Source organism: Pinus tabuliformis, chromosome 9 (assembly GCF_031772625.1).
Source record: "Pinus tabuliformis cultivar Carrire ecotype Pingquan chromosome 9, CPIR1, whole genome shotgun sequence".
Classification (NCBI taxonomy): Eukaryota; Viridiplantae; Streptophyta; class Pinopsida; order Pinales; family Pinaceae; genus Pinus; species Pinus tabuliformis.
Genome location: NC_142307.1, coordinates 219003325 through 219019202, shown reverse-complemented (window position 1 = coordinate 219019202; position 15878 = coordinate 219003325). Strand labels below are relative to the sequence as shown.

Genomic DNA, 15878 nt, shown 5'->3' with positions numbered 1-15878 from the left:
CTATCAGAATCATCAGTCTATCATTAGATAATTGTCTGTTCTATGTACAGAAAAATGAATTTATAAAGCTGAGCATGGGAATGCCCGCCTCAGCTAGATCATGAAAGTAATATGAAAAATAATGTATTGTATTGTATCTTATTACAGGTCTCCTCCCAGCATTGGATGAACTTCGGATCCTCCTAATAAAGCAATTCACCCGATAAATGACCTCATACTTTAGGGGGCAACTGTTATAGACATTTTTGTGCCTTACAGCTATAAGCATGAAATGTCCATAATCCAAGGGATCCAAAGTCCCTAAACATGTTGTTCCTACCCCTAGAGGAATAAGGCTAACAAACCATAGCAATTCACAGAAGTTCTCCACCAGAAACTGCTCAAAAACAAGTCAATTCAGGATCAATTCAGAGGCTCCACTAGCTATCTGCGCTGAAATGCAGAGATTACACTGGCTAGGTGCACTGCAACGCAGGTAGAAGTACTACCAGGGTGCGCTGAGCGGGAAATGACAAATGGCAAGTTCATTCAATGAGGTGGAAAGACCCTGGAAGCTTCCAGAATCTTCTCCAATGACACTTGCCTCAATGAATTCGACTAGTGATGAGTAAGAGGCTCTTAGTCTCCAAGTGGAAGCAAGAACTGACAGAGGGAGAGGACACTAGTCAGATCTCAAGCTGATTCATCCTCTCTCCAAACATCTATATATGGATCTCTCCTCCATGAGATCCAGGAGGCTAGAATTTTGTTATTGCAAAGAATTGTTGTTGGTTTGGGATTGGAATCATTGGGTGCTTAATGATTTGAAGGAAGGTGAAGATAGGAATTTCATTTGCTCGGAAGGAGATGCTGGATTGGAGCCCTCTTGGTTGTATCTCCTCCTGAACCTTGTTATTCATCAATAAAGCTATCTTGGTTTCTCCTATATACTGATGTATCTTTGATGTATGATTGCATTAGTATGTTTAGTTTATTTCTAATCCTGAACTAGTTATGAATATGAATCTATGTCTTTGTGTAGTGTTCTCTTCTTGTGATCCTGCAGGAACCTGTTGAAGCTGGGTGAGCGAGAAGGCAAGTAGCTGGGAACTCCCAAAGAGAAGAGAAACCGGATCGAGGGACAAACGGAAGACACCGGTTAGTCCATCCATCTCTCTTCATTCTTAATTCATAAAGGAAGAATACTAGAATAGCTGTGTCTGTTTGTTGCTAAGGCACTGTCACACCTTAGGTGGATAGGATCGTCCTGCATAGGCATTTTTCCCCACAACAACCAGTGCCACAGAAATAGCTAAAAACTTTATTCACTACTTTCCACTGCTCTTTCCCTGGTTTTGACATAAACCTACTCAATACTTGTTTGGTCTAAAATGTGGATGCAAATTAGAGTTTAATTTAATGTCAACCCGGGAAGGTAAACTTAGAAGTGCTTATCTACAATATATATATCTATAAAGATTCCTAATTTGTCCAAGATCTTAAAGTCCCCTTACAAGAACATATTCATTAATATCTCTTTCAATAACTAATCAAACCTAGATCTAACAATTATTTGAGATTTACAATTCTCTTACAAGAACATATTCTACAAGATCTCTTCCAAAATTAGATCATCTAATAAGAACTTAAAAGCTGAAATGAAGTAAACCTAGATCTAATCATTGTATGAGACCTTATGGTTCTTTTACAAAAACACTTTCAAATAAGATCCTTCCAATCTTAGAACATTCAATAAAACTTGAAAGCTGAAATCAAACAAAAAAACATAAAACAAATTATACCTAAAATAAGCAAATAAGCATGCAAGTGAGGCCATGGGGGCCCTCCATAACTCCACAAGCACACCACTTCAATGGAGACTCAAATGTAGAAGCAAAATTGAAGTATGATCCTTTATTCCAAAATCTCCATTACAAACCAATTCTAAGAATACAACTCTAAGCTTCTAAGATTACGTACTCCAAAATTCTAAGATTACAAAAACTTCAAGATTCTAATATTACAAAAACTTCAACATTACAAAACTTCAACAATCTAAGATTACAAATGGAGTAGATTGTACTCCTATTTATACAATGGGATGAGTAACAAACTCATAATGATCATCCACTAATCTCTCTTTTAGTTCCATACATCTCTCAACCATCTAGACACATAACCCCCTTTTGTCCTTGATCTTCTCCATGAGATCATAATTTTCTCCATGAGGTTTATCTCTTCAAATTCGAATTTGATCCTTCAAGGCCACATAAAGGTGCCTTGGAAGCTTCCTTGGCACCTACACATGTGACAAGAACAACCCACTTTCCATATATAAAGTAAAATATATTATTTTCTAATATTTAATCAATAATTTCTCTCAAAAATGCTTAAAAATAAATAATATTTGGAAAATATAATTGAAACCCAGTAATGGTGAATAATAGGGAAAATGGAGTGACAAGGTGGTGAATAGTGAGTGATAGAATGGAAGCATAGGTGAAAAATGTATGGTAATGAGTGATATTTGCATGATATTTTGAAACCCCAACATACTCCCCAACTGAAACACTTGCATGTCCTCATGCAAGAAACTACAATGACTTATTTGATTTGATTCTTAGATGAGCTTCCTTTTACAAGATGTTTGGTTCTTGTGTAACAAACATATTTCAATCATCGACTTCCTTTTAACTTTGCACATCTTTGGATAACTTTTTATTTTTGCAAAGCATTTACATATTTTAATGATTGGTTCTTGTGTTACAATCATTATTTACTCTGTTAAGATCTCTTTTTAATGATTGGTTCTTGTGTTTACAATCATTATTTACTTTATTGTGATCAATCATTTTAAGAAGTCATTTAATATGCTCATCATTTTGTAATAGTTTTTATTGTGGGAAGACTATGTGGGTTAAGTTGTAATATGAATGAGGTAAAAAATGAAGTGTGAAATTCCCCCCTCCCCAACTGATGGTTTTTGGCAATTTTTAATGAGAAAGGGAATAGTGAAATAGTGGAATATTTTCCATATATCATCATTTTAGCATCTAAAATGAATTTCAATATTAAAGGTTAGAAAACATCATACCATACTTACCTACAAAAGTCAATGAATCATGCATGTTCAGTTGCTACAATTCTGATCTGAAGCTTCTTCTGCAAGTTGTGGATGAAAGATGGATCTATATCGTCATATCTACTACTGGATAGCCTAATGAATTTGATGACTCTGCTGAATATGGCTGAAAATCTGTAAGGCTTGGAAGGTATACTAAATATATAAGTTACATTTTCCTCCCCCCAACCTTATTTATTGACTTGTCCTCAAGTCATAACAAACTAAAAAACAATGAAAGTAAATCTGCTTCATCTACTACAAATTATGGGTCTTCAAGTCTTCAATGGTCGATGGCACAAATATTACTATGTGATTAAATGTGCTGGTGTCGAGCATAGTAAGAAATTGTTGACTTAGTGGCCGTTAATGAATGCCACTAGCCAACACGAGAGCTCCCACCATTGATTCCAATGGGATTCAAGATGCCTAACACATCTTTGTAGGTACGAATGAGTTTTTTGTCGTTAAGTCATGTACAAGATCCAATGAACAAGGGATATTAATGTACTCCCATTGTTCATTGGCAAGAGTACTTGTGATTAAGGCATGCAAGCCTCTAGGTGTTTTTAGAAATATAATTAGACTGTAGGACTTTGACTCAATGATATAGATAGAAGCAGTGTGTTATTGGTGGAAATGAAAGGGAATGGTAATGACATGGGGAATGACAATAAGCTTGTAAGGAATGGATGTAATAAAATGCATGGTGTATGAATAAATACTCTTGCTGTGAATAATGGAAATGTATGCTTTATGGATTGACAATTGTTGGAAAAATCTTTTGCAAAAAGGGAGTTGCAAAGTAATGGTTGTGGACATGGATTTGTCTTTAGAATTTTTCATGGATTTAGTCATTTGAAGACCAATTGTGTGCACAATGTAATCTCCTCAATGAATACTTGATTATCCTCTAACCTGTAAAAGAAACTTAGTACAAAGAAAACATAAGTGTGCTCTAGAAGAAATGGCCAATTCCTTCATGATTCTTACGCAAAAATTTCGTACCAAATAAAACATATTAAGGACAATCAAATTGTTGAAATTGACTCAATCATGATTTTAATATCATTCCATGCTTAAAAATAACCATGAAAAGTAATACTCCCTGTTTGTGTCAGATGAAATATGCTCGGCAAAAAGATTGGCATTAGAAAGATCTATTTTATTCTGCATATTAGTATGTCATATAAAAGCGTTCAACAAAAATAGGTTATGAGTTTAATGCCAACTTGAAGCTATCGAAACAAGATAATCATCATCTATAGAATTCTCCAAATAAATCATTCCTCAAAATTTGTTTCCAATTGTTCCATTTTTTATTTTCAAACCTGCATGAATTTGTGGAAATTTTTTTTATTTTTTATTTTTTATTTTTTATTTATCTTTTAAATAAAAAAAAATGAAATTCATATTTTTTTATTTTTTATTTTTAAACTTTTTTTTTTTTTTTAATTTGTTATTTATTTTGAGTTAGTTTTTTTTTTTTTTAATAAAGAAATCAACAAAAACAAATTCTATTAAAAACTAATAAAGAAAATTTCTAAAAATAAACTAACACTAAAATGGATTTTCTTCTAATATCCCTAAAAAACACACAAAATCCTCTAGAATCAATGAAAAATCTGGCTTTTTGTCTAGAAAATCAAGAGAAGATAATGCAAATGCCAAATCTCTCCAAGATAAGTCAAATCCAATTTTTTTATCACTTAATTGAATATAGAGGAGGCATTTTAGTTAGGCAAATGGAGTTGTGACCAGAGCTCTGCGTATTCGTTGGTGGCACATGCGTTTGATGACATTATAATTACAGGTATCTCCTTCAAACCCTTGATTTCCTTTAGTCCCTTGAAGAGATCATAGCCTGTTAGTTTTGAACTTCACTGGATTAGTATCAATGAATAATGAAATGCCAGATCCCAATCCATAACCCTTTTGGAGTAACTCGTCCAAACATATCACAATTATACCTGCGAAAAAGATCTGGACAATAATGAGGATGGCATTGCCAACTCCGAGGTCCCGGATGTCACCATACATTCCAGACAACACGTATGCAACTACTTCACCTATTGTGATGAGGACACCGAGTAACTTCTGAGTCCCATTAAGAAGAGCCCAACCTTCACGAACACTGTAATCCGCCTCAATTATCTTGGATCCTGCTAAAAGCTGCATGACTAGGCCCGAAGTAACGATTGGGGTAATACCAAGCTCCATAACAATTCCATGATTAGAGGCCAGAATTACATGCATCCAGTACAATGGACCTGCCCCAGTTGCTGAATGTATGCCATATAGGGGAAACTGACTGCATACTAAAAAGATAAAAAGCGAGATTACAATGTACATAACCTTCTCTCTGAAGGGCACTTTTCTTTCAGCTATCTGGACCTCGGGCAAGATTGACAGAAACGGCCTCACTAGATGAAGCACCCGAAACCTGCCACCACTTGGCATTTTTTCTTCTCGGAAGAGAAACCCAAGATATCAAGCTTACAAATATAGCTCAAGAAAACTACAGATCTGTTGTCGGAGATCGCTGATATGCACTGATTTCACCCTAAAATTAAGTGTGAAAATTCCTAAAACCCTTACACATTCAGAATTAAGCGTGAAGCCCCTCAAAAACCTGAAATGTTAAGGGCAGAACCATGGATCGAAACCAAACATGGATGCGCAAGCCAAGGGTTTCTGACCTGTAGGGAGCCCAGATGTAGAGAATTTTGTCTGTCCTGCCTTCTGCCAAGTAATAAAAATTAAGATTTCCATTCCATCACAAAATGATAACTACTCTTCTCGGTTTCCCTAACCACTGAAGACTTGATTCAGAACTGTCACTGATTCTTCTCTTCTTCTAATCAATTTTTTAATTGTTTTGTGTTTTATTTGTAATGTTTTTATTTTTTATAAAAAAAATAAAAAAATTGTTTTTAATGTCTTGCATGTTTATGTTTGTTTTTTTTTTTCTTTTCATTGATGTGTTGTTTTTGCTGTTATGTTTTGAATTTCTTTATTTGTTTTATTATGTTGAATTGTCATATTTGGTTGTGATTTTTTAAAGAAATCTTAAGAAAATAAATAAATAAATTGAATCCTATCTAAAATTAAAAACTAAATTTTATCTAAAAAAAAATTAAGATGATTTTTTGCTCATGCAGATCAATTTTCCAGCAAAAGTATTTTTATTGGAATAAATCAATAGATTTTTTTATCTTCATGATCGCACGAAGCGCAGGAAGAGAGCATACTAATATCTTGATTTATTTTTATTTATGCAGGTTAGCGTGGATGGATAAAACATTATTAAGATCTCGAACAAAACCTTGCATTATCTATACTCTTTCTGCACTGTCGCGGGGGAATTTAGACTCTCAGAAGACAAATCTTTCCGATAATCAGGCTCCTGGCTCACTCGTGATACAGAAACAAGACATTGAAATGCAAATATGAAGCAGTTCTTTTTATTCATGATGATATTTAAAAAAAAAAAATACTAAAAGAAAACTCTTCAAGGAAATTCTATGATGAAATTCTACAATGAAATTCTACGAGATCTCGTTTTATTTTTATTTTTAATCTCTTCTACATTAACTTGAAAAACGTTTTATTTTCCAAGTAAAAGCATGCTTCCAGTGAAGCCATCTATGGATTAAAAGTTCAAACATGCTCACATCAATATTTAAAAATTCTACGTTATGTTTTACAAGTATGTGAGAATCTTGTCTTAGATTTGGCTCAAGGTGATTGTCCTTGATCTCCAAGAAGTACTTGTTCAACATTGTCAAAGCCCTCATCCATAGATGGATTAGTGAGAAATGGGGGGTTTAAAATAAAAACTAAATTAACTATGTGCGAAAATAAAAATGCTCCAAACTTTGAACTCCTTTATGAACCTATTGTCACCAAGTTCCACAAATTAGTCCATAAAAACAAATGCATAAAATAATTGCTAAATCCTTCTAGTTGCACTTCCCCAACAACGGCGCCAAAATGTTTGGTCTAAAATGCGGATGCAAATTAGAGTTTAATTTAATGTCAACCCGGGAAGGTAAACTTAGAAGTGCTTATCTAAAATATATAGATCTAGAAAGATTCCTAATTTGTCCAAGATCTTAAAGTCCCCTTACAAGAACATATTCATTAAGATCTCTTTCAATAACTAATCAAACCTAGATCTAACAATTGTTTGAGATCTATGATTCTCTTACAAGAACATATACAAGATCTCTTCCAAAATTAGATCATCTAATAAGAAATTAAGAGCTGAAATGAAGTAAACCTAGATCTAATCATTGTATGAGATCTTAGGGTTCTTTTACAAAAACACTTTCAAATAAGATCCTTCCAATATTAGAACATTTAATAAAACTTGAAAGCTGAAATCAAACAAAAAAACCTAAAACAAATTATACCTAAGATAAGCAAATAAGCATGCAAGTGAGGCCATGGGGGCCCTCCATAACTCCACAAGCACACCACTTCAATGGAGACTCAAATGTAGAAGGAAAATTGAAGTATGATCCTTTATTCCAAAATCTCCATTACAAACCAACTCTAAGATTACAACTCTAAGTTTCTAAGATTACATACTCCAAAATTCTAAGATTACAAAAACTTCAAGATTCTAATATTACAAAAACTTCAACATTACAAAACTTCAACATTACAGAACTTCAAAAATCTAAGATAACAAATGGAGGAGATTGTACTCCTATTTATACAATGGGATGAGTAACAAACTCATAATGATCATCCACTAATCTCTCTTTTAGTTACATACATCTCTCAACCATTTAGACACATAACCCCCTTTTGTCCTTGATCTTCTCCATGAGATCATAATCTTCTCCATAAGTTTTATCTCTTCAAATTCGAATTTGATCCTTCAAGGCCACATAAAGGTGTCTTGGAAGCTTCCTTGGCACCTACACATGTGACAAAAACAACCCACTTTCCATATATAAAGTAAAATATATTATTTTCTAATATTATTCAAGAATTTCTCTAAAAAATGCTTAAAAATAAATAATATTTGGAAAATATAAACGAGACCCGTTGATGGTGAATAATACGGAAAATGGAGTGACAAGGTGGTGAATAGTGAGTGATAGAATGGAAGCATAGGTGAAAAATGTATGGTAATGAGTGATATTTGCATGACATTTTGAAACCCCAACAATTCTCCCACTACATGTGCAATGTCTGGTCTAGTACAGACCATTGCATACATCAGGCTACTGACTGCACTTGCATATGGAACACGAGACATATCCTCTTCCTCTTCTTATGTCTTGGGACACTCTTCAACGAATACCTTTACACCTACAGGAATAGGAACCTTCACTGGTTTACTATCCTACATATTAAACCTCTGTAGTATTGTCTCGACATACTTGCTTTGGTTTAACCAGAGCTTCCTCTTTTCCTTGATCTCTTTTAACTTCCATTCCAAAAATATAGTTTGTAGCACCAAGATATTTCATGTAGAATTTGGAGGACAATTGGGTCTTCAAATCCTGGATAATTCTTTCTCATTTCCAACTAGCAACATATCATCCACATACAAGACCAAATAAATAACACGGTCACTAATTAATTTAAAATACAGACAATGATCTACTTTGGTTTTGCTAAAGCCAAGTCCCCTTATAAATGTATCAAAATTCTTATATCACATCCTTGGTGATTGTTTTAACCCATACAGAGACTTCTTTAACTTGCATACCAGTTCTTTCTTACCCTTCACTGCAAAGCCTTCAGGTTGCTTCATGTAGATCTCCTCTTCCAGATCCCCATGAAGAAATGTTGTCTTCACATCCATTTGTTCTACCTCAAAATAAAAAACAGCAGCAACATATAAAAGTAATCTAATAGAATTTACCTCGGCAACAGGAGAAAAAATATCACCAAAATCAATTCACGACACCTAGGAATAACCTTTTGCCACCAACCAATATTTTTATTTCTCCACCTTTCCTTATGCATTTGTCTTCTTCTTGAACACCCATTTGCCACCAATGGGTTTCCTTCCAGCCAGCAACTCCACTAGATCCCAAGCCTAATTTTTGTGCAAAGATTCCATTTCATTAACCATGGCCTCTTTCAAGAGCTTTCCATCCTCTAAATCTACTGCTTCCTTCATAGTTTTGGGATCATCATCAGTAATAGATAAAGAAAAAATTGAATAGAAAGCAAATGGACTATACCTTTTTGGTTGCCTTCTTTCTCAAACTGATTTTCTTACACCCAGAGTTTGTGGCTCTTCATCTTCTGATTCCTCCTCTGCTGTAGAGTCAGATTCTTCCTCCTTTAGCTAAAACTCTATCTTCTCAGGTTCCTTTGGTTGGACTTCATGATTAATAACATCTTTCACCTCACTAAACACCACATCTCAGCTATACACAACCTTCCTTGTTGCTGGGTTCCAAAGCTTATAACCCTTTAAACCATCATTATACCCAATAAAGATGCACTTTTCAGATTTACTATCCAACTTGGTTCGTTTCTCCTTTGGAACATGTACATATGCATCACATCCAAATACCCTAAAATGTGAAAGAGAGGATTTCTTACCAGTCCATACCTCTTGTGGAGCTTTATCCTCCAACATAGATGAAGGTGATCTGTTGACCAGATAACATGTTGTCTCCATCGCCTCTATCGAGAATTCTTATCCTAACCCGACAACACTGAGCATGCTTCTTGCCCTTTCCATCAACATCTTGTTCGTTCTTTCTGCAACTCCATTTTGTTGAGGTGTATATGGAGTAGTCTTCTGTCGTGCTATACCACACTTCTTATAGAATTCTTAAAATTCCTTACTGCAAAACTATCCACCGTTATCTGTCCTCAACACCTTTATCTTCTTCTCTGTCTAGTTTTCCACCAGAGCCTTAAATTATTTAAACTTGTCAAAGACTTCATATTTCTTCTTAAGGAAATATATCCATGTATTCCTTGAGAAGTCATCTATAAATGATACATAGTAGACAGACTTACCCAGTGATGTAACCTTCATAGGTCCAAACACATCACTGTGCACAAGATATCTATTTTACCATCTTACCAATAGAGGGGAAATTCACCCGATTCTACTTCCCATTTACACAATTTTCACAGAAGACAAAATCCAGAGAGCTGTTACTCAGACATTCTACCATACCTTTACTATGAATTACTCGAAGGCCCTTATTTCCAATATGTCCAAGCCTTTGATGCCACAACATGGTCTTCTCTCCAGAGACCACTATATTTTTTGCTCCGCTTTTAGGAACCACAGAACTGTTGCACCCATCAACAACAATGCTACCTTGTAGCTTGTACATAGTTCCAGTTCAAACTACCTGCATAAATACCAGTTCTCCTCAAACCATCTTGCAGGGATCCTTCTCAAACACTATTTTTACACCTGCAACATCCAACTTGCTTACAAAAATCAAATCTCTGGCTAATGTAGGAATATGTAGAACACCTGAAAGTATTCTAACCCTTCCACCTTGCAACTTCAACTTTAATTTTCCACGACCAATGATTCTAGCCTTCCTATCATCCCTTAAGAAGACATCACCACCATCATATTTATCATACTCGCAAAACCACTCTCTATGGGGAGTGAAGTGAAAGGATGCACCTGATTCAATCAACCATGCCTCATGATCTACATGTGTACTTGAAGAAGCCAAGTACACATCCCCACCTTCATCTGCACCTCTATAGAAGAAGCATAATCAGATCCCTTTCCTTTGTCAGGAGCTTTAGATTTACAGTCCCTTTTGTAGTGTCATTCCTTTCTGCATTGCCAGCACACCACCTTTATAGGTTTTCCTAGAGATTTATATCTCCCTCTAGATTTAGATATCCCACTGGATGACTTATTTTTGTTTCTATTCTAAGACCATCCTCGTACATCACCATTCTGGCTCTACATATTTTTCCGTCTCATCTCCTCCATCATCAAGGATGAGACTATTTCATCAAACTGCAAGGTAATTGCATTGATACCTATTGCAATAACCAGACTATCCCACGAATCTAGTATAGAGCAAAACAAACTAATGGACTTATCTTCATCTAAAATTTTAATATCAACAAACGCTAACTGACTTACCACAGTATTAAATGCTTTCAGACGCTCTATCACCGAGTCTCCATCCTTCATCCTTAGGTTATATAAATTTTTTCGTAGGAACATTTTATTCACCAGAGACTTAGATTGGTACAAAGTCCCTAATTTTTCCCACAAAGCCTTCGTTGTAGCTTCCCTTGATACATTCAGCAATACTGAATATGAGACACACAAATGTATTATGCTCTTTACCTTTTGATCCAATTTCTTCCATTCTTCATCTAACACTCCCGTTGGTTTAGTACCTGGATCTACTACAATCCACTAATCTTTATCCACCAACAAATCCTGCATCTTGAGTTTCCACAACTCAAAACTCTGACCATTAAATTTCTCGATCTCTATCTTTCCACTGCTCACCATCTTCTTTCACCACCAGAATCGATCTCGCAGATATCCCACTGAACAGGGTCTACCACAGTCCCGAGCAAAACCCCTCAGCAATAAAGGCATCCCCTTGAATCCAAAACAACTCCAATACCAAATGTAGGTTTTCACCTCGTACCAAAATTACCTACATACGAATTATAAAACACTGAAAAATAAACTAGGCGAGAGCATAACACATAAAACACATATACACAGAGATTTTCCCAATGGATCCAAAAACTAGGACTAGCAACTTGATTTTTCATTATGTTCCTTTCAATGTCACAATACACATTTATACATGTTGAAGCATCCAATACCATGGGCTGAAAACCATCACATCCAAAAGCATGGACCAAAAAACCATAGGTAGGTTTGCCCAACCTAATATAGGGTCCAATTTTTTTTTTCCCGAGGCGCTGCCCCAGACCTCGTAAAGGGGAGCTACCCGTGCCCCCTCAAACCCCCTGAACAGGGGGGGCTTTTGTCCCCCCTGTGACCCATCCACTACGCAATCGATGTAACGAAGGGGGGGCTATGCCCCCCCTCTAACCCCTCGATTCATTATGTGGATTAGTCATGGAAAGAATATAGCACAACCCAACATTCTCCCACTTGTTGCTTTCTTTCCACATGGGGCCACATTCAGTCTCCCTAGTTTAACAATTATCTCAAAGTCATATTCCTAGAATAATCGTAACAATCTGCAAATATTTCCTCCTAAGACAAACTTATTAAATAAATACTTCAGTACAGAATGATCTGTAAACATTTTAAAATGTGATCCCAACAAATAGTGTCTAAACTTGTGCAAAGCATACACCATGGCTAGTCCTGCCCTTTATATAGTGGTGTAATTATTCTTCTTTTGATAAATTTCTACTTACAAAGGCTATAGGATGATCAATCTCCCCTACACTAGGTTGTGCCAGTACCACTCCCAAATCTATACAAGAGGCATCCACATGGACATGGAATTCTTTATTCCAGTCAAGGAACACTAGTATAGGTGAAACAACCATTTTTTCTTTCACTATTTCGAGGCTCTTCTGACATTGTTCATTCCATTGAAAATTTACGTCCTTGTTCAACAATTTCTCCATAGGAGCAGTAATCTGGCCATACCCCTTGATGAACTTCATGTAATACCATGTATGTCCCAATTTAATGTGAAGCTATCTTACTATCTTAGGTGGAGGAAAGTTCACAATGAAGAAATATTAGTAGGGTCCACCATTAGCCCTTGTTTACAGACAATATGTCCCAACAATATGCCAAAAGGTACACAAAATATGCACTTCTTTAATTTCAAAAAGATTTGATATTGTCTACATGTGTCATGCATATGTATTAGACTTCCAACATATTTTCTCAATAATCCAAAAATTTTGTCTACTCATTTTACCTCCAAAAACTTCTGGATATATTCCTTAAAATTTGCGACAACCACCCTAGAAAATGTAGCAGGGGTATTTTTCAATCCAAAAGGAATTACTGTGTATTGATATGAGCCTCATTTTGTAGAAAATGTGGTCTTATGATGGTCTTCATGTGCAATACTAATATGATGATAACCTGAGAATCCATCTAGAAATGAGTAAGCTTATTGACCTCCTACATTTTCAAGAACTTCATTTCTGAAATGGCTAGGGAAGGGATCATGTAAATGTGCATCATTCAAATTTATCAGATCAACATAGATCCTAATTTCTCCTTGAGTATTCTTCTCTTGCACCACCATAGGACTCACCGATTCTCATTCTTCTATTGGTTCAATAATTTCTGTTGATATCATCTTATTAAGTTCTATCTTTACTTTCTCCTTATAATTTTGGTTCAACCTGTGAGGTCTTTGTTTAACTAGCTCCACATTAGGCTTAAGGGGAATCTTCATGACTCTTATATCTCCTATTATACCCTTCATCTCCTAAAAGTTAGTGGGGAACAATTATTGATATTCATGAAATAAATATGTAACTTTATTGTCTGCTTCTTCATCCCAGTAGTCTCCCGTTCTTGCAAACTTGGGTTCCTTTTCTGATCCTATGTTCACCTTCTTCGTCTTCAGTGGCTTTGTTATGTTCGGTATCTCTGGCTCATGTCCAGTTACTTCATGGTATCCTTCTGATCCTTCTATTTCGATGTCACGAGGATCTTCTTCTCCATCTAAAGTGAGGTTATAACACTCCAGTGCATTTTCTATCTGCGCAACCCAATCAGGTTATTTCCATGTCAGTTAGGTTACATTCTCAATAATATTCTTCTTAACTATGTGAAGGGAAAAATATATGTATGGAGAATCATCCTAAAAACTGAATTTTAATGTGAAGTTGTGAACCATGTCTTCCCAGTTTAATGTACCATGTCGAAGCTGTGTTTCTAGGTACCAGTTCTTAGGGATTGTCTCTAATGTATGAATGCATCCATACACCCTTTCTTGTCATGGAATCTTCTTCCATGTTCTAGTGCATAGATGGATATGATTCCTAGGATTATTTTCACCCTCATATTTTTATCTCTATCTTTTTATCTATTTGTCCAAACTTTATCCACATCAATATTCAACATTCTTGACAACCTCTTATATTCTTCATTTGTGCATTCCACCATCTAGGAGGGGTGGATTTTAGGGCTATATCCAAGATTGGAAACCTTTGATTTTCTAGAACTTGTGCTTCATAATCATTAAAAAAATTATTTACATCACCTAAGCCATCATAAGAAGGTAGGTTACCGTTGAAGGCTCGAAAACCATTGCCTCAACAAGGGGGATAACCACCCACTCTAGACCTTGGGACAACTCCTTTTCTATTTGGAATAGTCGCTCCAATTGGGGATGATGGGACCAGTTTCCCAATCTATTTTTATGCTTGTGCTAATGGAATGATGTTTTTTGATTTTTGGAGTAATACTTAGCCTCAAACTAATCTAATTTAACTAATAATCATGTGTGGTTTCTCCTAATCAAAAATATTTATCTAACTATAACTATCCTGGGAGTAACATGATATATGTGATCTAAAATGATGTCTGAAATAAATTGATAATAAATATCATTCAATTGCGATAAGAAGTGAATCCGTTTAGCAATGATTATTTCATATAAAAAGATAGCCGAAACGATATGAGAGATATATCGCATAAAAATCATTCATGTATTCAGCATAAACTATAAATCATCATCATACAATAGTGCAATAATGGAAATAAAAAATTCAAACTTTCATACATAAATAACTTGAAGATAATGTATTGCTCGATGCATAAGTAGAAAGAATTAAGAGATAAAAGTACCATTTATAATACGTTCTACTTATGTGCTCTAGAAATATTGATCTACTTTCAAATCATCCAACATCATCTAAGAGTACATAAGTGCAATTTTAGTAGAAGATGTCAATTTCAAATAGGAAATAAATCTTGTTCCATTAATTTCACCAGAACATCCTCAAACGGATAGAAGCGCATGTTCTGAAGAATGTTTCTGATAAAATTTCTAGACCCCTCTCTAAATGCATAAGAGGGGTTTAAATACTAACTTATGAAATTAAAAATAGATTATTACAAAAAACTTTGAGGAGGTTTAACCGACCTGCCTCAATTTAAGAAAAATAAAACAAAAACAGAGATGTGCATAATGACTAATCCTGCATTCTATCTTTCAGATCGCAAATATCTAGCATGGTCTTGAGGAGTGTAGGTTGGTCGACCTCAGTTTTCAGTTGTTCTATAAACATAAAATTGATGAGCAATGGCACCATTTTCTCTATAGAAACAATTAGGCATCCTAGGGTCATTAACTGGCTGTGTGGTTTTACCAGATATTGCCAATAGGCCTCCCAGTTTAACCTGGTCACTTGCCTAATCGCTTCTGCTCTTTCTTCTACTACCTATTCCCACTGTAATTCAAGATGTTTTTCATTCAGAAGGAAACTAGGGGTGGTCTTTGCCACAAGATTAGTACTATGAAAATTTTCATTTACACTTTCAATGACATTGCTTGCTACTGCTGCTGCATCTTGTGTTTCCTGTTCTGCCTCTTTGAGCTGAGAACCCCAACTTACAAATAAGATGTCCTTATGTGATTCATCCAGTTTGGGCATGTCGGCTCTTCTACCATTTTTAGATTTTTGCCAAGTTATGAAATCTGAAACCTTTTTAATAATTTCATCATATTCAAGTCACATTTCCATAACTTGGCTTGTTAACTTTTTTCTTACTTTGTAGTAAGAGTTCCACTACGAGATTTTTTGGCATAACAATTCTTTTTCGTGTGTGAGC

The 15878-nt window shown here is 35.2% G+C and overlaps 1 pseudogene; it reads right to left on the bottom strand.

Annotated features, from left to right (window-relative positions):
* Positions 1-4957: 4957 nt before the first annotated feature.
* Positions 4958-5560, bottom strand: LOC149147940 (protein transport protein Sec61 subunit alpha pseudogene; annotated as a pseudogene).
* Between the last annotated feature and the right edge of the window lie 10318 nt (positions 5561-15878).